The sequence below is a fragment of the Schistocerca americana genome, chromosome 5 (genome assembly GCF_021461395.2).
Source record: "Schistocerca americana isolate TAMUIC-IGC-003095 chromosome 5, iqSchAmer2.1, whole genome shotgun sequence".
In the NCBI taxonomy this organism is placed as follows: Eukaryota; Metazoa; Arthropoda; class Insecta; order Orthoptera; family Acrididae; genus Schistocerca; species Schistocerca americana.
In genome coordinates this window covers 358,639,184-358,665,803 of record NC_060123.1, presented here as the reverse complement: position 1 = coordinate 358,665,803, position 26,620 = coordinate 358,639,184, and the positions used below count along the sequence as shown (strand labels likewise).

At 27.7% G+C, this 26,620-nt stretch overlaps 2 pseudogenes; both read left to right on the top strand.

Moving 5' to 3' along the window:
* The first annotated feature begins 9,678 nt into the window (after nucleotides 1-9,678).
* On the top strand, nucleotides 9,679-11,120 carry LOC124616379 (annotated as a pseudogene).
* Nucleotides 11,121-19,166: 8,046 nt separating this feature from the next.
* Nucleotides 19,167-20,114, top strand: LOC124615802 (annotated as a pseudogene).
* The last annotated feature ends 6,506 nt before the right edge of the window (nucleotides 20,115-26,620 follow it).

Sequence of the window (26,620 nt, the reverse complement as noted above, 5' to 3'; positions counted from 1 at the left end):
TTTGAAGAAAATTATTGCTCTTTCTACTTTAAGACAACTTGGTTTAATAATAAGAATTTTGGCTATGGGTTATCCAAAACTTGCATTTTTTCATTTATTAGCTCATGCTTTATTTAAGGCTTTATTGTTTATGTGTGCAGGTTCAATAATTCATAATTTAAAGGATTCTCAGGATATTCGTTTTATAGGTTCAATTGTTAATTTTATGCCTTTAACTTCAGTTTGTTTTAATGTTTCTAGTTTATCTTTGTGTGGTATACCATTTTTAGCAGGTTTTTATTCAAAGGATTTAATTCTTGAGACGGTTTGTTTAAGATGAATTAATTGTTTAATTTTTTTTCTTTATTTCTTTTCTACTGGTTTAACTGCTTCTTATTCTTTTCGTCTTTTTTATTATTCAATATCTGGTGACAATAATTTTTATTCTAGATTTTCTTTTGACGATAAGGGTTATTATATTTCTTTTGGTATAATTGGTTTATTGTTTGTTGCTGTTTTTGGTGGTAGCCTTTTGTCTTGGTTAATTTTTCCTGTTCCTCATGTGATTGCCCTGCCTTATTATTTGAAGTTTTTAACTATTACTGTAGTTGTTTTAGGTGCTTATTTGGGTTATCTTATTTCTAATTTTGATTTTTCTCAAAATTTATTTTCTTTAAGTATGCTTTCTTTTGTTAGATTTGATGGTTCTATGTGGTTTATACCTTTCATTTCAACTAAGTTTATTAGATATTTTCCTTTAAAATTGGGTTATTATTCATCAAAGTCATTTGATTATGGTTGAGGTGAATTATTTGGTGGTCAAGGTTTATATAGACTATTTATTTATTTAATTAGTTATATACAAGGTTGATATGATTCTAATTTTAAGATTTATCTTTTAACTTTTATTTTTTGAATATTTATTTTGGTGGTATTATTTTTCGTTTACTTAAATAGCTTATAATTAGAGCGTGACACTGAAGATGTTAAGGAAGTATTTTTACTTTTAGGTATTTATAAATATACATATATTATTTTTACAGTGAAAATGTAATGTTTTATTTAAACTATATAAATTTAGAAATGTTAACGGAGTTTAACCGCTAATATAAAAAGTTAGCAGCTTTCATATTGGCTTTACATTTCCTTAATTGGAACTTTATAGTTCAATTATATTATTAACAGTAATACGCCTCTTTTTGGCTTCAATTAATAAGAATAAGGGTATTTTATTTACCAATCTTCCAGGTCGAAACTGACTGCAATATTTCGCTTCTTATTCTATTTAAGGTTGATTGATTATATCAATACTTTTTGAATGCAACCCAAATGTTATAGTTAACTACAACCCTTTATTCTGCTCATTGTAAGGCTCCTTGATTTCATTCATGGTATAGTCCACCTAATAATACTATAATAAAAAATATTGTTGATACTGTTCAGATTATAATGTCTGAAGTTTTAAAAATAATTACAATTGGAAGGATTAATGCGATTTCTACATCAAAAATTAAGAAAATTACTGCAATTAAGAAGAATCGAAGTGAGAATGGTATTCGTGCTGATCTTTTTGGGCCAAATCCACATTCAAATGGTGATCTTTTTTCTCGGTCATTAATTAATTTTTTTGATAATGTTGTTGCAAGGATTATAACAATTATTGGAATAATAAATCTAATAAAAATTCTTGTAGATAAGATTAGGATTGTTTTTCTTGATTTATATCAAGCTTTTTGATTGGAAGTCAAATGTACTATTTATACTAGAAAAACAATTATCTACCTCATCAATAAATAGAAATATATAAGAATAATCATACTACGTCTACAAAGTGTCAGTACCATGCTGCTGCTTCAAACCCAAAGTGGTGTCTTGGTGAGAATTGATTTATTGAATGTCGAAGTAGACATGTTGATAAGAAAATTGTTCCGATAATTACATGTAGACCATGAAATCCTGTTGCAACAAAGAATGTTGATCCATAAACTGCATCTGCAATGGTGAAGGGAGCTTCTCAATATTCATATGCTTGAAGTATAGTGAAGTATAGTCCTAGTAGTACTGTGAAGAATAATCCTTGTAATGCTTGAGTATGATTAGATTCTATTAGACTATGATGTGCTCATGTTACTGTTACTCCTGATGCTAAAAGAGTAGCTGTATTAAGTAATGGAATTTGTATAGGATTGAAAGGTTGAATTCCTATTGGGGGTCATAATATTCCTAGTTCAATAGCAGGCGCTAGTCTTCTTCTAAAAAATGCTCAGAAAAATGAAACAAAGAATAGTACTTCTGATGCAATAAATAAAATTATTCCTCATCGTAATCCAATTGATACAAATCCCGTATGTAGTCCTTGGTATGTTCCTTCTCATACTACATCTCGTCATCATTGGATTATAGTTAGAAGTGTAATTCCAAATCCAATTATAAATAAGTTAATGTTAAATAGGTGAAATCATTTTGCTAATCCTGATACTAGAACTATTGCTCCAATTGCTCCTGTTAATGGTCAAGGTCTGTAATCTACTAAGTGGAATGGGTGGTTTGAGTGAGTTGTTAACATAAGTTTAGTATACTTCTGTAGAATATAAAGTTCTTAAAATTGAGAAAACATAGGCCTGAATTATTGCTACTGCTGATTCTAGAATTAATAGAAGTATTTGTCCAATAATTAATAGTGAAATTAAGTTTATTGCTATAGATGGTCCTGTATTTCCTAGCAACGTTAATAGTAAGTGCCCTGCAATTATATTTGCTGCTAGTCGTACTGCTAGTGTACCTGGTCGAATGACATTTCTAATTGTTTCAATTAATACTATAAATGATATTAATGCAGGTGGTGTTCCTTGTGGAACAAGGTGTGCAAATATGTGCTTTGTATGATTAATTCATCCAAATAATATAAATCTTAATCATACAGGTAGAGCAATTGCAAATGTTAATGCTATATGTCTTGTTCTAGTAAAGATGTAAGGAAATAATCCTATGAAATTATTAAATAGTATTATAATAAAGATTGAAATGAAGATGAATGTTGTTCCATTAAATGATTTTGGTCCTAGCAATGTTTTAAATTCATTGTGTAAGGTTAAGTTTAGTTTATTTCAAATAATATTAATTCGTGATGGTGTAAGTCAAAATATTGATGGGATTAATAATAATCCTAGTAATGTTCTAGTTCAATTTAATGATAAATTGAAGATATTAGTTGATGGATCAAATGTTGAAAATAAGTTTGTTATCATTTTCAATTTAAGTTCTTTATATCAATTGTTCTTTTTTCTGCTCTTTTAATAAGGTTTGGTTTAAATGAGAAAAAGTTTATTTGATTAAATAAAATTAATGTAGCCGAAAATATAATAAATAGGGAGAATCATATGAGAGGGGATATTTGAGGGATTTGGATTAGAATTCCCCATCAGAAGTAGTCGTTAATTTACTATTTTTTGGTTTAAGAGACCATTACTTACTTTCAGTCATCTGATGTATTTCAAGGTGTACTAATTATTTAGTTATTTTAGATTGACACTCTAATGTTATATATTTTAACTAACTCCTTAGATTATCTTAGATAATCACTTGATAAATAAGTTTACTGAAGTTCTTTCAATTACAATTGGTATAAATCTGTGGTTTGCTCCACAGATTTCTGAGCATTGTCCAAAGAATAGTCCAGGCCGGTTTATTGTAAATGTTCCTTGGTTTAATCGACCTGGCGTTGCGTCAATTTTAACTCCTAATGCAGGTACTGCTCATGAATGTAGAACGTCTGATGCTCTTGTTAATACTCGTACTTCTGTATTTATTGGTAAAATTGTTCGGTTATCTACATCTAGAAGTCGAAATCCGTCGTTTTCTAGGTCTTGTTCTGGTGTTATATAAGTGTCAAATTCTACATCTATAAAGTCTGAATATTCATATCTTCAATATCATTGTCGTCCAATTGTTTTAATCGTAATTATTGCGTCTACTGAATCATCAAGTAAATATAGAAGTCGTAATGATGGTAGTGCAATAAAAATTAGTGTAATTGCTGGTAGAGCTGTTCAGATTGTTTCAATTAAATGCCCGTGAAGTATGTTTCGGTTTGTATAGGCAATGAATAATATGTAACTTAGGGCATAGCCTACAATTACTGTAATTAATAATAATACGACCATGGTATGATCATGGGAGAATGATAGTTGCTCCATTAATGGTGAAGCTCCATCTTGAAGGGATAAATTTGATCATGTTGCCATTAATTTTCTAATAAAAGGTCAAACCTTTATTTGTAGAGCTTAAATCTACTGCACTAATCTGCCATATTAGAATCTAGAAATTAATGGTAGTTCTGAGTAACTGTGTTCCGCAGGTGGGTTATTTTGCAGTCATTCTGTTGATCTTCTTATATTAGCTCTAAATATGATTGCCCGGTTTGTAACCATTCTTTCTCATATAATTACAATGAATATAATGATTCCTACAATAGAAATTGTGGACCCAATTCTTGATACTACATTTCATGATGTATATGCGTCTGGGTAATCTGAATATCGTCGTGGTATTCCTGCTAGCCCTAGGAAGTGCTGAGGAAAAAATGTTAAGTTTACTCCAATAAATATAATTGTAAATTGGATTTTTAATCATGTATTATTTATAGTTAATCCTGTAAATAATGGGTATCATTGAATAACACCTCCTATGATTGCAAATACTGCTCCTATGGATAACACATAGTGGAAGTGGGCAACTACATAATATGTATCATGTAATACGATGTCAAGTGATGAATTTGCTAATACTAATCCTGTTAGCCCACCAATTGTAAATGGAAAAATAAATCCTAGAGCTCATAATAACGGTGGATTGAATTTGAATTTAGTTCCATATAGTGTAGCTAATCATCTGAATACCTTGATTCCTGTAGGTACAGCAATAATTATTGTTGCTGATGTAAAGTATGCTCGTGTGTCAACGTCTATTCCTACTGTGAATATATGATGTGCTCATACAATAAATCCTATTAGTCCAATTGATAATATAGCATAAATTATACCTAGTGTTCCAAATGATTCAATTTTTCCTCTTTCTTGACATACAATGTGAGAAATAATCCCAAACCCCGGTAGAATTAAAATGTAAACTTCTGGGTGTCCAAAGAATCAGAATAGGTGTTGATATAAAATTGGGTCACCTCCTCCCGCAGGGTCAAAGAATGATGTATTTAAATTTCGATCTGTTAATAGTATAGTAATAGCCCCTGCTAATACTGGAAGTGATAAAAGGAGGAGAAGGGCTGTAATAGCTACAGATCAGACAAATAAAGGTGTTTGATCTAGAGTTATACTTTCTGATCGTATATTAATTGCTGTTGTAATGAAGTTTACTGCACCAAGAATAGATGATACACCTGCTAAGTGAAGTGAAAAAATAGCTAGGTCTACAGATGCCCCCCCATGTGCGATAGCTCCTGCAAGAGGAGGGTAAACTGTTCATCCTGTACCAGCACCGTTATCTACTATAGAATATGTAAGAAGAAGGGTAAGTGAGGGCGGTAGTAATCAAAAACTTATATTATTTATTCGTGGGAATGCTATATCTGGTGCACCAATTATTAATGGTACAAGTCAATTACCAAATCCACCAATTATAATAGGTATTACTATAAAAAAATTATTACAAATGCGTGAGCTGTAATAATGACATTATAAATTTGGTCATCTCCAATTAGAGATCCTGGTTGACCAAGTTCAGCACGAATAAGTATTCTTATTGATGTTCCTACTATTCCTGCCCACGCTCCAAATAAGAAGTATAAAGTACCAATATCCTTATGGTTTGTTGGGAATAATCATTTTTGCGGTAAGATGGCTGAATTTAAGGTGGTAGACTGTAAATCTACTTATGAGATGTTTCTCTCTTACCATACTTTAGGTCTTATATTCAATTATGATTCTAGACTGCAATTCTAGAGGTGTAAAATTTTACTAAGACCTAAAAGATTATTCTTTTAATTATAACTTTGAAGGTTATTAGTTTGTTTAACTTAAGTCCTTAGTATAATGAGATTAAGGTTGATGTTGAGACTAATCCTATTGTTGAAATTATTACTGTTATAGGAAGAATAATTCTTGATTTTTGAGACTTTATTTTTATAGATCACGAATTTTCTGTGTATGATATAATTAGGGCTGAAAATCTAATACGTATATAATAATAAAGTGTGATTGTAGTTAATACAACCATAATTGTTATAATAGTTGTTATGTTATTTTCCATCAATGATTGTATTACAATTCATTTTGGTAGAAATCCAAGAAATGGTGGTAAACCACCTAATGATAAAAAGGATAAGAATATAATGAATTTAATTTCAGTTTTTATATTTCTAGCTGAATAGATCTGATTTATAAAAAATAGATTTATTTGCTTAAATAATAGGACCATAATTAATCTTAATAGTGAATAAATAATAAAGTATAGTTCTCAAATGTTTTCTCTAACTGTTAGGGATCTAATTATTCACCCTAAATGTCTAATTGAGGAATATGTTAGAAGTTGTCGTAGCGATGTTTGATTTAAACCACCTATTGCCCCAATAATAATTCTTAGAATAATAATTGTTCAAATGAAAGTTCTTAGTTGAATACAATAAGATAATACTATTATTGGGGCAATTTTTTGTCATGTTATTAGTGTTAAACAGTTATTTCATCTTGAAGCTCCTATTACTTCTGGAAATCAGAAATGAAAGGGTGCAGCCCCAATCTTTAATAATAATCTAGATCTAATTATTATTGATGGAATAAATTCTGTTTCTCATCCTATTGGATACTTTATTTGAATCAGCGAAATTGAAAATAATAGTATTGTCGATGCTATTGCTTGGACAATAAAATATTTAATTGATGATTCATTTATTATTATATTTTTATTTCTTGTTAGGAGCGGAATAAATGAAAGTAAGTTGATCTCAAGTCCTATTCAAACTCCGAATCAGGAGTTTGATGAAATGGACAGGATCGTTCCTATCATTAATGTTGATAGGGAGAGAAGTTTTGTAGAGTTGTTGGTCATTAAAAAGGAGAGGATTGATACCTCTATAAATGGGGTATGAACCCATTAGCTTGTTTAGCTTACCTTTTTACATTAAGGTGTATGATGCACGTTAGTTTTTGATACTAAAGGAGGTAGTTTAATTCTGTCTTATGTAATTTTAATGAAGGTAATTTTATTTACTTGATTTACCCTATCAAGGTAACCCTTTAATCAGGCACTTCATTTATATTTAATATATAAATTAAATTTTTTTTTAGAAATTTGTTTATGTATTATTTTGGTTATTTCTAATTAATTTATCTCGGTTAGGATAATCTAAATATATATTATATATAATAAATCATTTATATTAATATATTACATTTAATTAAATTTAAATACCTATAATGTTATTTTATAATTATTAAATGATTATTTCAATGCATTTATTTACCTAGGATTATAGCTACTTATGTTTTTAGCTTAAAATAGGTTATTATATTATAAATTATATAATAATATGTAAATTAATATTTAATATTATTATAATTGGATATAATAAATATAATTAATATTATTAAATATAAAATTTTATATTAATATAAATAATTATATTAATTATAATAATATAATTTGATATATTATCTATAATTAGATTATTTAACTAATTAATTTTTAGGTTAACTTAATATAAAGTTAATTTTATATTAATAACATAATACATTAATTTACATAATTATATTAAATATATTTATTATATTATTTAATCTTTCTTTATTATTAGTGAAAAGAAAGATTAAATAAGAAAGAATATAATACATTTATCGGTATACATGTTCCATATTAATCTTTATTTATATATAATAGAGAAGTTGTTGTGGTCATTCTAGGGTGCGTTTCTTTTTTTTTTGTTATTTTTGTGTTTATTTTATTTTGTTTTTCTTTAAACATTTGAATCTTTTATTTTTTCTTATTTTTATAAATTTTTAAATTTCTTATTTTGTTTCCAAAAGTTTTATTCTTGCTTATTTATTCACTTTTTCTTTGTATTATATGTAAGTTTTGTTAAACTAAATGTTCTATTTTGCAGTAATTTGATTTAATTATCAAGTGATTTTGGATTTAGCAATTGATTTAGTATCGGCATAATTCGTGCCAGCAGCCACGTTTATACGATTGATACAAGTGAATATTATTGGTTAAAACAGTTATTTATATTTTTAGGGTTAAAATATAAATTTGTAAGGTGAAATGTTAAAATTTATTTATAGCTCTTTTTATGACTTTGTGAAATTTGAATAATAAACTAGGATTAGATACCCCATTATTTTAAATGTTAATTATATTTACCTGGGTACTATTAGTTAAGGTCTTTAAACCCAAAGAATTTGGCGGTATCTCATTCCATTCAGAGGAACCTACCCCATGAATGATAATACACGATTTACTCTACTTAATTTATTTGTTTGTATATCTCCGTTATCAGAGAATCATTTTAGAGTTATAATTCTCAAGATTTATAATTATAAAGTATTTCAGGTCAAGGTGCAGCTTATAATTAAGAGGAGGTGGGTTACAATAGATTTTTGTTTATAACGGATTTGATGGTGAAATACTATTAATGAAGGCGGATTTGATAGTAATTTAATTTATTTAATTTAACTGATATCGGCTCTGAGGTGTGTACACATCGCCCGTCGCTCTCATTATTGATTATTCTATTTTATTACTTTAATTTAGCTTCAATTTAGATGAGATAAGTCGTAACATAGTAGATGTACTGGAAAGTGTATCTAGGAAGAGTTTCAAGATATAACTTATTAGTAAAGTGTTTCATTTACACTGAAAATTTTTCTGTGCAAATCAGGATATCTTGATTATTTATTTTATTATATTTATTTTTTGTTTATTTAATTATTTAATAAAAATAATTTTGTCGAATTTTGTCTTAGTATATTTTGTAGAATTGATTTTTTATATTATAGTTTATTGGTAATGTAATTGTTTTATGAAATATTATTTTAAATTTTTAAAAGTAGATTTTATTTATTGTACCTTTTGTATCAGGGTTTATCAAAATTTTAGTATTTACTTTACTTGTCTCGATTTGGGTTGATTTATAAATAATTTATAGTTAATGTATCATAATTATTATTAAATTATTTATAGAAATGAGATGTTAATCGTTTCCCAAGATATCTAGTTTCTTAAGAAAAAATTTAATTTTTTGAAGTTAATTGTTTTTATTTAATTTTTTAGGTATAAATATTAACTTATTTATTCTTTAAGGGATAAGCTTTGAAGTTAATAACCTATAATTTGTTTTAATAAAATATAATAGTAAGCTTTAAACCAGCTATCTTTAAGATTACGTTTTAGTTCATTATTTTTATTTTTGATTTTATAATTATTTTAGGTTTTTTATTAAGATTATAAATTTAATTTTGAAATTTTTGTAATAATGATGGAATTAGTATATTTATTTGTATATAATTTTTACCTTGTTAATTTATTATAAGGAACTAGGCAAAATTGATTTCCGCCTGTTTATCAAAAACATGTCCTCTAGAAAATATTTTGAGGTCTGGCCTGCTCACTGAGCAAATTTTTAAAGAGCCGCGGTATTTTGACCGTGCAATGGTAGCATGATCATTAGTCTCTTAATTAGTGGCTGGAATGAATGGCTTGACGAGAAATCAACTGTCTCTTAATAAATTTTTGAATTTAACTTTTGAGTCAAAAGGCTTAAATTTTTCTTTAGGACGAGAAGACCCTATAGAGCTTAACATTTTATTTTTATATAGTTTTTTGTTTGTCTTTCTATATTTAATGATGATGTTTTGTTGGGGTGACATGAAGAATAAATAAACTCTTCATTATTATATCATTTATTTATGTTTGTTGTTTTGATCCATAATTTATGATCATAAGATTAAGTTACCTTAGGGATAACAGCGTAATTGTTTTTGAGAGCTCATATCGACAAAGCAGATTGCGACCTCGATGTTGGATTAAGAAAAATTTTGGGTGCAGTAGCCTAGTAATTAGGTCTGTTCGACCTTTAAATTCTTACATGATCTGAGTTCAGACCGGCGTGAGCCAGGTCGGTTTCTATCCTAAGATTATTAATTCATATTAGTACGAAAGGACCATATGGTTGAAATATTTTTTATTTTATTGATTAATACTAATTAAATTACTATTTTGACAGATTAATGTGTTGAATTTAGAATTCATTTATGTAGATTTTTTCTACAAATAGTATTGATACTTTATGATTTATTTATGTTTATTTTGAATTTTCTTTTATTAGTTATTTGTGTTTTAATTAGTGTTGCTTTTTTAACTTTATTAGAGCGTAAGGTTTTAGGTTATATTCAAATTCGAAAGGGTCCAAATAAAGTAGGTTTTGTTGGAATTCCTCAACCCTTTAGTGATGCTATCAAGTTAATTTGTAAGGAGCAGCCAATTCCTATTATATCTAATTATTTACTTTATTATTTTTCTCCTGTTTTTAATTTAATAATTTCCTTGGCTGTTTGAGTGATTTTTCCCTACTTAACTTATATATGTTCTTTTTCTTATGGATTTTTGTTTTTTTTATGTTGTACTAGATTAGGTGTTTATACTGTTATAATTGCTGGTTGGTCTTCTAATTCAAATTATTCTTTACTAGGTTCTCTTCGTTCTGTTGCTCAAACAATTTCATATGAAGTTAGTTTGGCTTTAATTTTATTATCTTTAATTATTTTAATTGGTAGTTTTAACATGTTTGATTTTATAAACTATCAGCTTTATTGTTGATTTATTATTATTTCTTTTCCTTTAGCTTTAGCTTGTTTTGCTTCTTGTTTAGCTGAAACTAACCGTACTCCTTTTGATTTTGCCGAGGGTGAATCTGAGTTAGTTTCAGGTTTTAATATTGAATACGGTGCAGGAGGTTTTACTTTAATTTTTTTAGCTGAGTATACTAGAATTGTTTTTATAAGAATGTTATTAGCTTTAATTTTTTTAGGTGGTGATTTTTATTCTTTTATATTTTTTATTAAGCTTGCTGTTATGTCCTTTGGTTTTATTTGAGTTCGTGGTACATTACCACGTTTTCGTTACGATAAGTTGATGTACTTCGCTTGAAAAAGTTTTTTGCCATTATCTTTAAATTTTTTTATTTACTTTGTTGGTTTAAAGATTTTATTTGTTTCATTTATTTAGTGAAATCCCGTATGTAGTCCTTGGTATGTTCCTTCTCGTACTACATCTCGTCATCATTGGATTATAGTTAGAAGTGTAATTCCAAATCCAATTATAAATAAGTTAATGTTAAATAGGTGAAATCATTTTGCTAATCCTGATACTAGAACTATTGCTCCAATTGCTCCTGTTAATGGTCAAGGTCTGTAATCTACTAAGTGGAATGGGTGGTTTGAGTGAGTTGTTAACATAAGTTTAGTATACTTCTCTAGAATATAAAGTTCTTAAAATTGAGAAAACATAGGCCTGAATTATTGCTACTGCTGATTCTAGAATTAATAGAAGTATTTGTCCAATAATTAATAGTGAAATTAAGTTTATTGCTATAGATGGTCCTGTATTTCCTAGCAACGTTAATAGTAAGTGCCCTGCAATTATATCTGCTGCTAGTCGTACTGCTAGTGTACCTGGTCGAATGACATTTCTAATTGTTTCAATTAATACTATAAATGATATTAATGCAGGTGGTGTTCCTTGTGGAACAAGGTGTGCAAATATGTGATTTGTATGATTAATTCATCCAAATAATATAAATCTTAATCACACAGGTAGAGCAATTGCAAATGTTAATGCTATATGTCTTGTTCTAGTAAAGATGTAAGGAAATAATCCTATGAAATTATTAAATAGTATTATAATAAAGATTGAAATGAAGATGAATGTTGTTCCATTAAATGATTTTGGTCCTAGCAATGTTTTAAATTCATTGTGTAAGGTTAAGTTTAGTTTATTTCAAATAATATTAATTCGTGATGGTGTAAGTCAAAATATTGATGGGATTAATAATAATCCTAGTAATGTTCTAGTTCAATTTAATGATAAATTGAAGATATTAGTTGATGGATCAAATGTTGAAAATAAGTTTGTCATCATTTTCAATTTAAGTTCTTTATATCAATTGTTCTTTTTTCTGCTCTTTTAATAAGGTTTGGGTTAAATGAGAAAAAGTTTATTTGATTAAATAAAATTAATGTAGCCGAAAATATAATAAATAGGGAGAATCATATGAGAGGGGATATTTGAGGGATTTGGATTAGAATTCCTCATCAGAAGTAGTCGTTAATTTACTATTTTTTGGTTTAAGAGAACATTACTTACTTTCAGTCATCTGATGTATTTCAAGGTGTACTAATTATTTAGTTATTTTAGATTGACACTCTAATGTTATATATTTTAACTAACTCCTTAGATTATCTTAGATAATCACTTGATAAATAAGTTTACTGAAGTTCTTTCAATTACAATTGGTATAAATCTGTGGTTTGCTCCACAGATTTCTGAGCATTGTCCAAAGAATAGTCCAGGCCGGTTTATTGTAAATGTTCCTTGGTTTAATCGACCTGGCGTTGCGTCAATTTTAACTCCTAATGCAGGTACTGCTCATGAATGTAGAACGTCTGATGCTCTTGTTAATACTCGTACTTCTGTATTTATTGGTAAAATTGTTCGGTTATCTACATCTAGAAGTCGAAATCCGTCGTTTTCTAGGTCTTGTTCTGGTGTTATATAAGTGTCAAATTCTACATCTATAAAGTCTGAATATTCATATCTTCAATATCATTGTCGTCCAATTGTTTTAATCGTAATTATTGCGTCTACTGAATCATCAAGTAAATATAGAAGTCGTAATGATGGTAGTGCAATAAAAATTAGTGTAATTGCTGGTAGAGCTGTTCAGATTGTTTCAATTAAATGCCCGTGAAGTATGTTTCGGTTTGTATAGGCAATGAATAATATGTAACTTAGGGCATAGCCTACAATTACTGTAATTAATAATAATACGACCATGGTATGATCATGGAAGAATGATAGTTGCTCCATTAATGGTGAAGCTCCATCTTGAAGGGATAAATTTGATCATGTTGCCATTAATTTTCTAATAAAAGGTCAAACCTTTATTTGTAGAGCTTAAATCTACTGCACTAATCTGCCATATTAGAATCTAGAAATTAATGGTAGTTCTGAGTAACTGTGTTCCACAGGTGGGTTATTTTGCAGTCATTCTGTTGATCTTCTTATATTAGCTCTAAATATGATTGCCCGGTTTGTAACCATTCTTTCTCATATAATTACAATGAATATAATGATTCCTACAATAGAAATTGTGGACCCAATTCTTGATACTACATTTCATGATGTATATGCGTCTGGGTAATCTGAATATCGTCGTGGTATTCCTGCTAGCCCTAGGAAGTGCTGAGGAAAAAATGTTAAGTTTACTCCAATAAATATAATTGTAAATTGGATTTTTAATCATGTATTATTTATAGTTAATCCTGTAAATAATGGGTATCATTGAATAACACCTCCTATGATTGCAAATACTGCTCCTATGGATAACACATAGTGGAAGTGGGCAACTACATAATATGTATCATGTAATACGATGACAAGTGATGAATTTGCTAATACTAATCCTGTTAGCCCACCAATTGTAAATAGAAAAATAAATCCTAGAGCTCATAATAACGGTGGATTGAATTTGAATTTAGTTCCATATAGTGTAGCTAATCATCTGAATACCTTGATTCCTGTAGGTACAGCAATAATTATTGTTGCTGATGTAAAGTATGCTCGTGTGTCAACGTCTATTCCTACTGTGAATATATGATGTGCTCATACAATAAATCCTATTAGTCCAATTGATAATATAGCATAAATTATACCTAGTGTTCCAAATGATTCAATTTTTCCTCTTTCTTGACATACAATGTGAGAAATAATCCCAAACCCCGGTAGAATTAAAATGTAAACTTCTGGGTGTCCAAAGAATCAGAATAGGTGTTGATATAAAATTGGGTCACCTCCTCCCGCAGGGTCAAAGAATGATGTATTTAAATTTCGATCTGTTAATAGTATAGTAACAGCCCCTGCTAATACTGGAAGTGATAAAAGGAGGAGAAGGGCTGTAATAGCTACAGATCAGACAAATAAAGGTGTTTGATCTAGAGTTATACTTTCTGATCGTATATTAATTGCTGTTGTAATGAAGTTTACTGCACCAAGAATAGATGATACACCTGCTAAGTGAAGTGAAAAAATAGCTAGGTCTACAGATGCCCCCCCATGTGCGATAGCTCCTGCAAGAGGAGGGTAAACTGTTCATCCTGTACCAGCACCGTTATCTACTATAGAAGATGTAAGAAGAAGGGTAAGTGAGGGCGGTAGTAATCAAAAACTTATATTATTTATTCGTGGGAATGCTATATCTGGTGCACCAATTATTAATGGTACAAGTCAATTACCAAATCCACCAATTATAATAGGTATTACTATAAAAAAATTGTTACAAATGCGTGAGCTGTAAGAATGACATTATAAATTTGGTCATCTCCAATTAGAGATCCTGGTTGACCAAGTTCAGCACGAATAAGTATTCTTATTGATGTTCCTACTATTCCTGCCCACGCTCCAAATAAGAAGTATAAAGTACCAATATCCTTATGGTTTGTTGAGAATAATCATTTTTGCGGTAAGATGGCTGAATTTAAGGTGGTAGACTGTAAATCTACTTATGAGATGTTTCTCTCTTACCATACTTTAGGTCTTATATTCAATTATGATTCTAGACTGCAATTCTAGAGGTGTAAAATTTTACTAAGGCCTAAAAGATTATTCTTTTAATTATAACTTTGAAGGTTATTAGTTTGTTTAACTTAAGTCCTTAGTATAATGAGATTAAGGTTGATGTTGAGACTAATCCTATTGTTGAAATTATTACTGTTATAGGAAGAATAATTCTTGATTTTTGAGACTTTATTTTTATAGATCACGAATTTTCTGCGTATGATATAATTAGGGCTGAAAATCTAATACGTATATAATAATAAAGTGTGATTGTAGTTAATACAACCATAATTGTTATAATAGTTGTTATGTTATTTTCCATCAATGATTGTATTACAATTCATTTTGGTAGAAATCCAAGAAATGGTGGTAAACCACCTAATGATAAAAGGGATAAGAATATTATGAATTTAATTTCAGTTTTTATATTTCTAGCTGAATAGATCTGATTTATAAAAAATAGATTTATTTGCTTAAATAATAGGACCATAATTAATCTTAATAGTGAATAAATAATAAAGTATAGTTCTCAAATGTTTTCTCTAACTGTTAGGGATCTAATTATTCACCCTAAATGTCTAATTGAGGAATATGCTAGAAGTTGTCGTAGCGATGTTTGATTTAAACCACCTATTGCCCCAATAATAATTCTTAGAATAATAATTGTTCAAATGAAAATTCTTAGTTGAATACAATAAGATAATACTATTATTGGGGCAATTTTTTGTCATGTTATTAGTGTTAAACAGTTATTTCATCTTGAAGCTCCTATTACTTCTGGAAATCAGAAATGAAAGGGTGCAGCCCCAATCTTTAATAATAATCTAGATCTAATTATTATTGATGGAATAAATTCTGTTTCTCATCCTATTGGATACTTTATTTGAATCAGCAAAATTGAAAATAATAGTATTGTCGATGCTATTGCTTGGACAATAAAATATTTAATTGATGATTCATTAATTATTATATTTTTATTTCTTGTTAGGAGCAAAATAAATGAAAGTAAGTTGATCTCAAGTCCTATTCAAACTCCGAATCAGGAGTTTGATGAAATGGACAGGATCGTTCCTATCATTAATGTTGATAGGAAGAGAAGTTTTGTAGAGTTGTTGGTCATTAAAAAGGAGAGGATTGATACCTCTATAAATGGGGTATGAACCCATTAGCTTGTTTAGCTTACCTTTTTACATTAAGGTGTATGATGCACGTTAGTTTTTGATACTAAAGGAGGTAGTTTAATTCTGTCTTATGTAATTTTAATGAAGGTAATTTTATTTACTTGATTTACCCTATCAAGGTAACCCTTTAATCAGGCACTTCATTTATATTTAATATATAAATTAAATTTTTTTTTAGAAATTTGTTTATGTATTATTTTGGTTATTTCTAATTAATTTATCTCGGTTAGGATAATCTAAATATATATTATATATAATAAATAATTTATATTAATATATTACATATAACTAAATTTAAATACCTATAATGTTATTTTATAATTATTAAATGATTATTTTAATACATTTATTTACCTAGGATTATAGCTACTTATGTTTTTAGCTTAAAATAGGTTATTATATTATAAATTATATAATAATATGTAAATTAATATTTAATATTATTATAATTGGATATAATAAATATAATTAATATTATTAAATATAAAATTTTATATTAATATAAATAATTATATTAATTATAATAATATAATTTGATATATTATATATAATAAGATTATTTAACTAATTAATATTTAAGTTAACTTAATATAAAGTTAATTTTATATTAATAACATATTACATTAATTTACATAATTATATTAAATATATTTATTATATTATTTAATCTTTCTTTATTATTAGTGAAAAGAAAGATTAAATAAGAAAGAATATAATACATTTATCGGTATACATGTTCCATATTAATCTTTATTTATATATAATAGAGAAGTTGTTGTGGTCATTCTAGGGTGTGTTTCTTTTTTTTGTTGTTATTTTTGTGTTTATTTTATTTTGTTTTTCTTTAAATATTTGAATCTTTTATTTTTTCTTATTTTTATAAATTCTTAAATTTCTTATTTTGTTTCCGAAAGTTTTATTCTTGCTTATTTATTCACTTTTTCTTCGTATTATATGTAAGTTTTGTTAAACTAAATGTTCTATTTTACAGTAATTTGATTTAATTATCAAGTGATTTTGGATTTAGCAATTGATTTATTATCGGCATAATTCGTGCCAGCAGCCGCGGTTATACGATTGATACAAGTGAATATTATTGGTTAAAACAGTTATTTATATTTTTAGGGTTAAAATATAAATTTGTAAGGTGAAATGTTAAAATTTATTTATAGCTCTTTTTATGAATCTGTGAAATTTGAATAATAAACTAGGATTAGATACCCTATTATTTTAAATGTTAATTATATTTACCTGGGTACTATTAGTTAAGGTCTTTAAACCCAAAGAATTTGGCGGTATCTCATTCCATTCAGAGGAACCTACCCCATGATTGATAATACACGATTTACTCTACTTAATTTATTTGTTTGTATATCTCCGTTATCAGAGAATCTTTTTAGAGTTATAATTCTCAAGATTTATAATTATAAAGTATTTCAGGTCAAGGTGCAGCTTATAATTAAGAGGAGGTGGGTTACAATAGATTTTTGTTTATAACGGATTTGATGGTGAAATACTATTAATGAAGGCGGATTTGATAGTAATTAAATTTATTTAATTTAACTGATAATGGCTCTGAGGTGTGTACACATCGCCCGTCGCTCTCATTATTGATTATTCTATTTTATTACTTTAATTTAGCTTGAATTTAGATGAGATAAGTCGTAACATAGTAGATGTACTGGAAAGTGTATCTAGGAAGAGTTTCAAGGTATAACTTATTAGTAAAGTGTTTCATTTACACTGAAAATTTTTCTGTGCAAATCATGATATCTTGATTATTTATTTTATTATATTTATTTTTTGTTTATTTAATTATTTAATAAAAATAATTTTGTCGAATTTTGTCTTAGTATATTTTGTAGAATTGATTTTTTATATTATAGTTTATTGGTAATGTAATTGTTTTATGAAATATTATTTTAAATTTTTAAAAGTAGATTTTATTTATTGTACCTTTTGTATCAGGGTTTATCAAAATTTTAGTATTTACTTTACTTGTCTCGATTTGGGTTGATTTATAAATAATTTATAGTTAATGTATCATAATTATTATTAAATTATTTATAGAAATGAGATGTTAATCGTTTGCCAAGATATCTAGTTTCTTAAGAAAAAATTTAATTTTTTGAAGTTAATTGTTTTTATTTAATTTTTTAGGTATAAATATTAACTTATTTATTCTTTAAGGGATAAGCTTTGAAGTTCATAACCTAAAATTTGTTTTAATAAAATGTAATAGTAAGCTTTAAACCAGCTATCTTTAAGATTACGTTTTAGTTCACTATTTTTATTTTTGATTTTATAATTATTTTAGGTTTTTTATTAAGATTATAAATTTAATTTTGAAATTTTTGTAATAATGATAGAATTAGTATATTTATTTGTATATAATTTTTACCTTGTTAATTTATTATAAGGAACTAGGCAAAATTGATTTCCGCCTGTTTATCAAAAACATGTCCTCTAGAAAATATTTGGAGGTCTGGCCTGCTCACTGAGCAAATTTTTAAAGAGCCGCGGTATTTTGACCGTGCAAAGGTAGCATAATCATTAGTCTCTTAATTAGTGGCTGGAATGAATGGCTTGACGAGAAATCAACTGTCTCTTAATAAATTTTTGAATTTAACTTTTGAGTCAAAAGGCTTAAATTTTTCTTTAGGACGAGAAGACCCTATAGAGCTTAACATTTTATTTTTATATAGTTTTTTGTTTGTCTTTCTATATTTAATGATGATGTTTTGTTGGGGTGACATGAAGAATAAATAAACTCTTCATTATTATATCATTTATTTATGTTTGTTGTTTTGATCCATAATTTATGATCATAAGATTAAGTTACCTTAGGGATAACAGCGTAATTGTTTTTGAGAGCTCATATCGACAAAGCAGATTGCAACCTCGATGTTGGATTAAGAAAAATTTTGGGTGCAGTAGCCCAGTAATTAGGTCTGTTCGACCTTTAAATTCTTACATGATCTGAGTTCAGACCGGCGTGAGCCAGGTCGGTTTCTATCCTAAGATTATTAATTCATATTAGTACGAAAGGACCATATGGTTGAAATATTTTTTATTTTATTGATTAATACTAATTAAATTACTATTTTGACAGATTAATGTGTTGAATTTAGAATTCATTTATGTAGATTTTTTCTACAAATAGTATTGATATTTTATGATTTATTTATGTTTATTTTGAATTTTCTTTTATTAGTTATTTGTGTTTTAATTAGTGTTGCTTTTTTAACTTTATTAGAGCGTAAGGTTTTAGGTTATATTCAAATTCGAAAGGGTCCAAATAAAGTAGGTTTTGTTGGAATTCCTCAACCCTTTAGTGATGCTATCAAGTTAATTTGTAAGGAGCAGCCAATTCCTATTATATCTAATTATTTACTTTATTATTTTTCTCCTGTTTTTAATTTAATAATTTCCTTGGCTGTTTGAGTGATTTTTCCCTACTTAACTTATATATGTTCTTTTTCTTATGGATTTTTGTTTTTTTTATGTTGTACTAGATTAGGTGTTTATACTGTTATAATTGCTGGTTGGTCTTCTAATTCAAATTATTCTTTACTAGGTTCTCTTCGTTCTGTTGCTCAAACAATTTCATATAAAGTTAGTTTGGCTTTAATTTTATTATCTTTAATTATTTTAATTGGTAGTTTTAACATGTTTGATTTTATAAACTATCAGCTTTATTGTTGATTTATTATTATTTCTTTTCCTTTAGCTTTAGCTTGTTTTGCTTCTTGTTTAGCTGAAACTAACCGTACTCCTTTTGATTTTGCCGAGGGTGAATCTGAGTTAGTTTCAGGTTTTAATATTGAATATGGTGCAGGAGGTTTTACTTTAATTTTTTTAGCTGAGTATACTAGAATTGTTTTTATAAGAATGTTATTAGCTTTAATTTTTTTAGGTTGTGATTTTTATTCTTTTATATTTTTTATTAAGCTTGCTGTTATGTCCTTTGGTTTTATTTGAGTTCGTGGTACATTACCACGTTTTCGTTACGATAAGTTAATGTACTTAGCTTGAAACAGTTTTTTGCCATTATCTTTAAATTTTTTTATTTTCTTTGTTGGTTTAAAGATTTTATTTATTTCATTTATTTAGCGAAATCCCGTATGTAGTCCTTGGTATGTTCCTTCTCGTACTACATCTCGTCATCATTGGATTATAGTTAGAAGTGTAATTCCAAATCCAATTATAAATAAGTTAATGTTAAATAGGTGAAATCATTTTGCTAATCCTGATACTAGAACTATTGCTCCAATTGCTCCTGTTAATGGTCAAGATCTGTAATCTACTAAGTGGAATGGGTGGTTTGAGTGAGTTGTTAACATAAGTTTAGTATACTTCTCTAGAATATAAAGTTCTTAAAATTGAGAAAACATAGGCCTGAATTATTGCTACTGCTGATTCTAGAATTAATAGAAGTATTTGTCCAATAATTAATAGTGAAATTAAGTTTATTGCTATAGATGGTCCTGTATTTCCTAGCAACGTTAATAGTAAGTGCCCTGCAATTATATTTGCTGCTAGTCGTACTGCTAGTGTACCTGGTCGAATGACATTTCTAATTGTTTCAATTAATACTATAAATGATATTAATGCAGGTGGTGTTCCTTGTGGAACAAGGTGTGCAAATATGTGATTTATATGATTAATTCATCCAAATAATATAAATCTTAATCATATAGGTAGAGCAATTGCAAATGTTAATGCTATATGTCTTGTTCTAGTAAAGATGTAAGGAAATAATCCTATGAAATTATTAAATAGTATTATAATAAAGATTGAAATGAAGATGAATGTTGTTCCATTAAATGATTTTGGTCCTAGCAATGTTTTAAATTCATTGTGTAAGGTTAAGTTTAGTTTATTTCAAATAATATTAATTCGTGATGGTGTAAGTCAAAATATTGATGGGATTAATAATAATCCTAGTAATGTTATAGTTCAATTTAATGATAAATTGAAGATATTAGTTGATGGATCAAATGTTGAAAATAAGTTTGTTATCATTTTCAATTTAAGTTCTTTATATCAATTGTTCTTTTTTCTGCTCTTTTAATAAGGTTTGGTTTAAATGAGAAAAAGTTTATTTGATTAAATAAAATTAATGTAGCCGAAAATATAATAAATAGGGAGAATCATATGAGAGGGGATATTTGAGGGATTTGGAATAGAATTCCCCATCAGAAGTAGTCGTTAATTTACTATTTTTTGGTTTAAGAGACCATTACTTACTTTCAGTCATCTGATGTATTTCAAGGTGTACTAATTATTTAGTTATTTTAGATTGACACTCTAATGTTATATATTTTAACTAACTCCTTAGATTATCTTAGATAATCACTTGATAAATAAGTTTACTGAAGTTCTTTCAATTACAATTGGTATAAATCTGTGGTTTGCTCCACAGATTTCTGAGCATTGTCCAAAGAATAGTCCAGGCCGGTTTATTGTAAATGTTCCTTGGTTTAATCGACCTGGCGTTGCGTCAATTTTAACTCCTAATGCAGGTACTGCTCATGAATGTAGAACGTCTGATGCTCTTGTTAATACTCGTACTTCTGTATTTATTGGTAAAATTGTTCGGTTATCTACATCTAGAAGTCGAAATCCGTCGTTTTCTAGGTCTTGTTCTGGTGTTATATAAGTGTCAAATTCTACATCTATAAAGTCTGAATATTCATATCTTCAATATCATTGTCGTCCAATTGTTTTAATCGTAATTATTGCGTCTACTGAATCATCAAGTAAATATAGAAGTCGTAATGATGGTAGTGCAATAAAAATTAGTGTAATTGCTGGTAGAGCTGTTCAGATTGTTTCAATTAAATGCCCGTGAAGTATGTTTCGGTTTGTATAGGCAATGAATAATATGTAACTTAGGGCATAGCCTACAATTACTGTAATTAATAATAATACGACCATGGTATGATCATGGAAGAATGATAGTTGCTCCATTAATGGTGAAGCTTCATCTTGAAGGGATAAATTTGATCATGTTGCCATTAATTTTCTAATAAAAGGTCAAACCTTTATTTGTAGAGCTTAAATCTACTGCACTAATCTGCCATATTAGAATCTAGAAATTAATGGTAGTTCTGAGTAACTGTGTTCCGCAGGTGGGTTATTTTGCAGTCATTCTGTTGATCTTCTTATATTAGCTCTAAATATGATTGCCCGGTTGGTAACCATTCTTTCTCATATAATTACAATGAATATAATGATTCCTACAATAGAAATTGTGGACCCAATTCTTGATACTACATTTCATGATGTATATGCGTCTGGGTAATCTGAATATCGTCGTGGTATTCCTGCTAGCCCTAGGAAGTGCTGAGGAAAAAATGTTAAGTTTACTCCAATAAATATAATTGTAAATTGGATTTTTAATCATGTATTATTTATAGTTAATCCTGCAAATAATGGGTATCATTGAATAACACCTCCTATGATTGCAAATACTGCTCCTATGGATAACACATAGTGGAAGTGGGCAACTACATAATATGTATCATGTAATACGATGTCAAGTGATGAATTTGCTAATACTAATCCTGTTAGCCCACCAATTGTAAATAGAAAAATAAATCCTAGAGCTCATAATAACGGTGGATTGAATTTGAATTTAGTTCCATATAGTGTAGCTAATCATCTGAATACCTTGATTCCTGTAGGTACAGCAATAATTATTGTTGCTGATGTAAAGTATGCTCGTGTGTCAACGTCTATTCCTACTGTGAATATATGATGTGCTCATACAATAAATCCTATTAGTCCAATTGATAATATAGCATAAATTATACCTAGTGTTCCAAATGATTCAATTTTTCCTCTTTCTTGACATACAATGTGAGAAATAATCCCAAACCCCAGTAGAATTAAAATGTAAACTTCTGGGTGTCCAAAGAATCAGAATAGGTGTTGATATAAAATTGGGTCACCTCCTCCCGCAGGGTCAAAGAATGATGTATTTAAATTTCGATCTGTTAATAGTATAGTAATAGCCCCTGCTAATACTGGAAGTGATAAAAGGAGGAGAAGGGCTGTAATAGCTACAGATCAGACAAATAAAGGTGTTTGATCTAGAGTTATACTTTCTGATCGTATATTAATTGCTGTTGTAATGAAGTTTACTGCACCAAGAATAGATGATACACCTGCTAAGTGAAGTGAAAAAATAGCTAGGTCTACAGATGCCCCCCCATGTGCGATAGCTCCTGCAAGAGGAGGGTAAACTGTTCATCCTGTACCAGCACCGTTATCTACTATAGAAGATGTAAGAAGAAGGGTAAGTGAGGGCGGTAGTAATCAAAAACTTATATTATTTATTCGTGGGAATGCTATATCTGGTGCACCAATTATTAATGGTACAAGTCAATTACCAAATCCACCAATTATAATAGGTATTACTATAAAAAAAATTATTACAAATGCGTGAGCTGTAATAATGACATTATAAATTTGGTCATCTCCAATTAGAGATCCTGGTTGACCAAGTTCAGCACGAATAAGTATTCTTATTGATGTTCCTACTATTCCTGCCCACGCTCCAAATAAGAAGTATAAAGTACCAATATCCTTATGGTTTGTTGGGAATAATCATTTTTGCGGTAAGATGGCTGAATTTAAGGTGGTAGACTGTAAATCTACTTATGAGATGTTTCTCTCTTACCATACTTTAGGTCTTATATTCAATTATGATTCTAGACTGCAATTCTAGAGGTGTAAAATTTTACTAAGGCCTAAAAGATTATTCTTTTAATTATAACTTTGAAGGTTATTAGTTTGTTTAACTTAAGTCCTTAGTATAATGAGATTAAGGTTGATGTTGAGACTAATCCTATTGTTGAAATTATTACTGTTATAGGAAGAATAATTCTTGATTTTTGAGACTTTATTTTTATAGATCACGAATTTTCTGTGTATGATATAATTAGGGCTGAAAATCTAATACATATATAATAATAAAGTGTGATTGTAGTTAATACAACCATAATTGTTATAATAGTTGTTATGTTATTTTCCATCAATGATTGTATTACAATTCATTTTGGTAGAAATCCAAGAAATGGTGGTAAACCACCTAATGATAAAAGGGATAAGAATATTATGAATTTAATTTCAGTTTTTATATTTCTAGCTGAATAGATCTGATTTATAAAAAATAGATTTATTTGCTTAAATAATAGGACCATAATTAATCTTAATAGTGAATAAATAATAAAGTATAGTTCTCAAATGTTTTCTCTAACTGTTAGGGATCTAATTATTCACCCTAAATGTCTAATTGAGGAATATGCTAGAAGTTGTCGTAGCGATGTTTGATTTAAACCACCTATTGCCCCAATAATAATTCTTAGAATAATAATTGTTCAAATGAAAGTTCTTAGTTGAATACAATAAGATAATACTATTATTGGGGCAATTTTTTGTCATGTTATTAGTGTTAAACAGTTATTCCATCTTGAAGCTCCTATTACTTCTAGAAATCAGAAATGAAAGGGTGCAGCCCCAATCTTTAATAATAATCTAGATCTAATTATTATTGATGGAATAAATTCTGTTTCTCATCCTATTGGATACTTTATTTGAATCAGCAAAATTGAAAATAATAGTATTGTCGATGCTATTGCTTGGACAATAAAATATTTAATTGATGATTCATTTATTATTATATTTTTATTTCTTGTTAGGAGCGGAATAAATGAAAGTAAGTTGATCTCAAGTCCTATTCAAACTCCAAATCAGGAGTTTGATGAAATGGACAGGATCGTTCCTATCATTAATGTTGATAGGAAGAGAAGTTTTGTAGAGTTGTTGGTCATTAAAAAGGAGAGGATTGATACCTCTATAAATGGGGTATGAACCCATTAGCTTGTTTAGCTTACCTTTTTACATTAAGGTGTATGATGCACGTTAGTTTTTGATACTAAAGGACGTAGTTTAATTCTGTCTTATGTAATTTTAATGAAGGTAATTTTATTTACTTGATTTACCCTATCAAGGTAACCCTTTAATCAGGCACTTCATTTATATTTAATATATAAATTAAAAATTTTTTTTAGAAATTTGTTTATGTATTATTTTGGTTATTTCTAATTAATTTATCTCGGTTAGGATAATCTAAATATATATTATACACAATAAACAATTTATATTAATATATTACATTTAATTAAATTTAAATACCTATAATGTTATTTTGTAATTATTAAATGATTATTTTAATACATTTATTTACCTAGGATTATAGCTACTTATGTTTTTAGCTTAAAATAGGTTATTATATTATAAATTATATAATAATATGTAAATTAATATTCAATATTATTATAATTGGATATAATAAATATAATTAATATTATTAAATATAAAATTTTATATTAATATAAATAATTATATTAATTATAATAATATAATTTGATATATTATCTATAATTAGATTATTTAACTAATTAATATTTAAGTTAACTTAATATAAAGTTAATTTTATATTAATAACATATTACATTAATTTACATAATTATATTAAATATATTTATTATATTATTTAATCTTTCTTTATTATTAGTGAAAAGAAAGATTAAATAAGAAAGAATATAATACATTTATCGGTATACATGTTCCATATTAATCTTTATTTATATATAATAGAGAAGTTGTTGTGGTCATTCTAGGGTGCGTTTCTTTTTTTTTTGTTATTTTTGTGTCTATTTTATTTTGTTTTTCTTTAAATATTTGAATCTTTTATTTTTTCTTATTTTTATAAATTTTTAAATTTCTTATTTTGTTTCCAAAAGTTTTATTCTTGCTTATTTATTCACTTTTTCTTTGTATTATATGTAAGTTTTGTTAAACTAAATGTTCTATTTTGCAGTAATTTGATTTAATTATCAAGTGATTTTGGATTTAGCAATTGATTTAGTATCGGCATAATTCGTGCCAGCAGCCGCGGTTATACGATTGATACAAGTGAATATTATTGGTTAAAACAGTTATTTGTATTTTTAGGGTTAAAATATAAATTTGTAAGGTGAAATGTTAAAATTTATTTATAGCTCTTTTTATGAATCTGTGAAATTTGAATAATAAACTAGGATTAGATACCCTATTATTTTAAATGTTAATTATATTTACCTGGGTACTATTAGTTAAGGTCTTTAAACCCAAAGAATTTGGCGGTATCTCATTCCATTCAGAGGAACCTACCCCATGATTGATAATACACGATTCACTCTACTTAATTTATTTGTTTGTATATCTCCGTTATCAGAGAATTTTTTTAGAGTTATAATTGTCAAGATTTATAATTATAAAGTATTTCAGGTCAAGGTGCAGCTTATAATTAAGAGGAGGTGGGTTACAATAGATTTTTGTTTATAACGGATTTGATGGTGAAATACTATTAATGAAGGCGGATTTGATAGTAATTTAATTTATTTAATTTAACTGATATTGGCTCTGAGGTGTGTACACATCGGCCGTCGCTCTCATTATTGATTATTCTATTTTATTACTTTAATTTAGCTTCAATTTAGATGAGATAAGTCGTAACATAGTAGATGTACTGGAAAGTGTATCTAGGAAGAGTTTCAAGATATAAC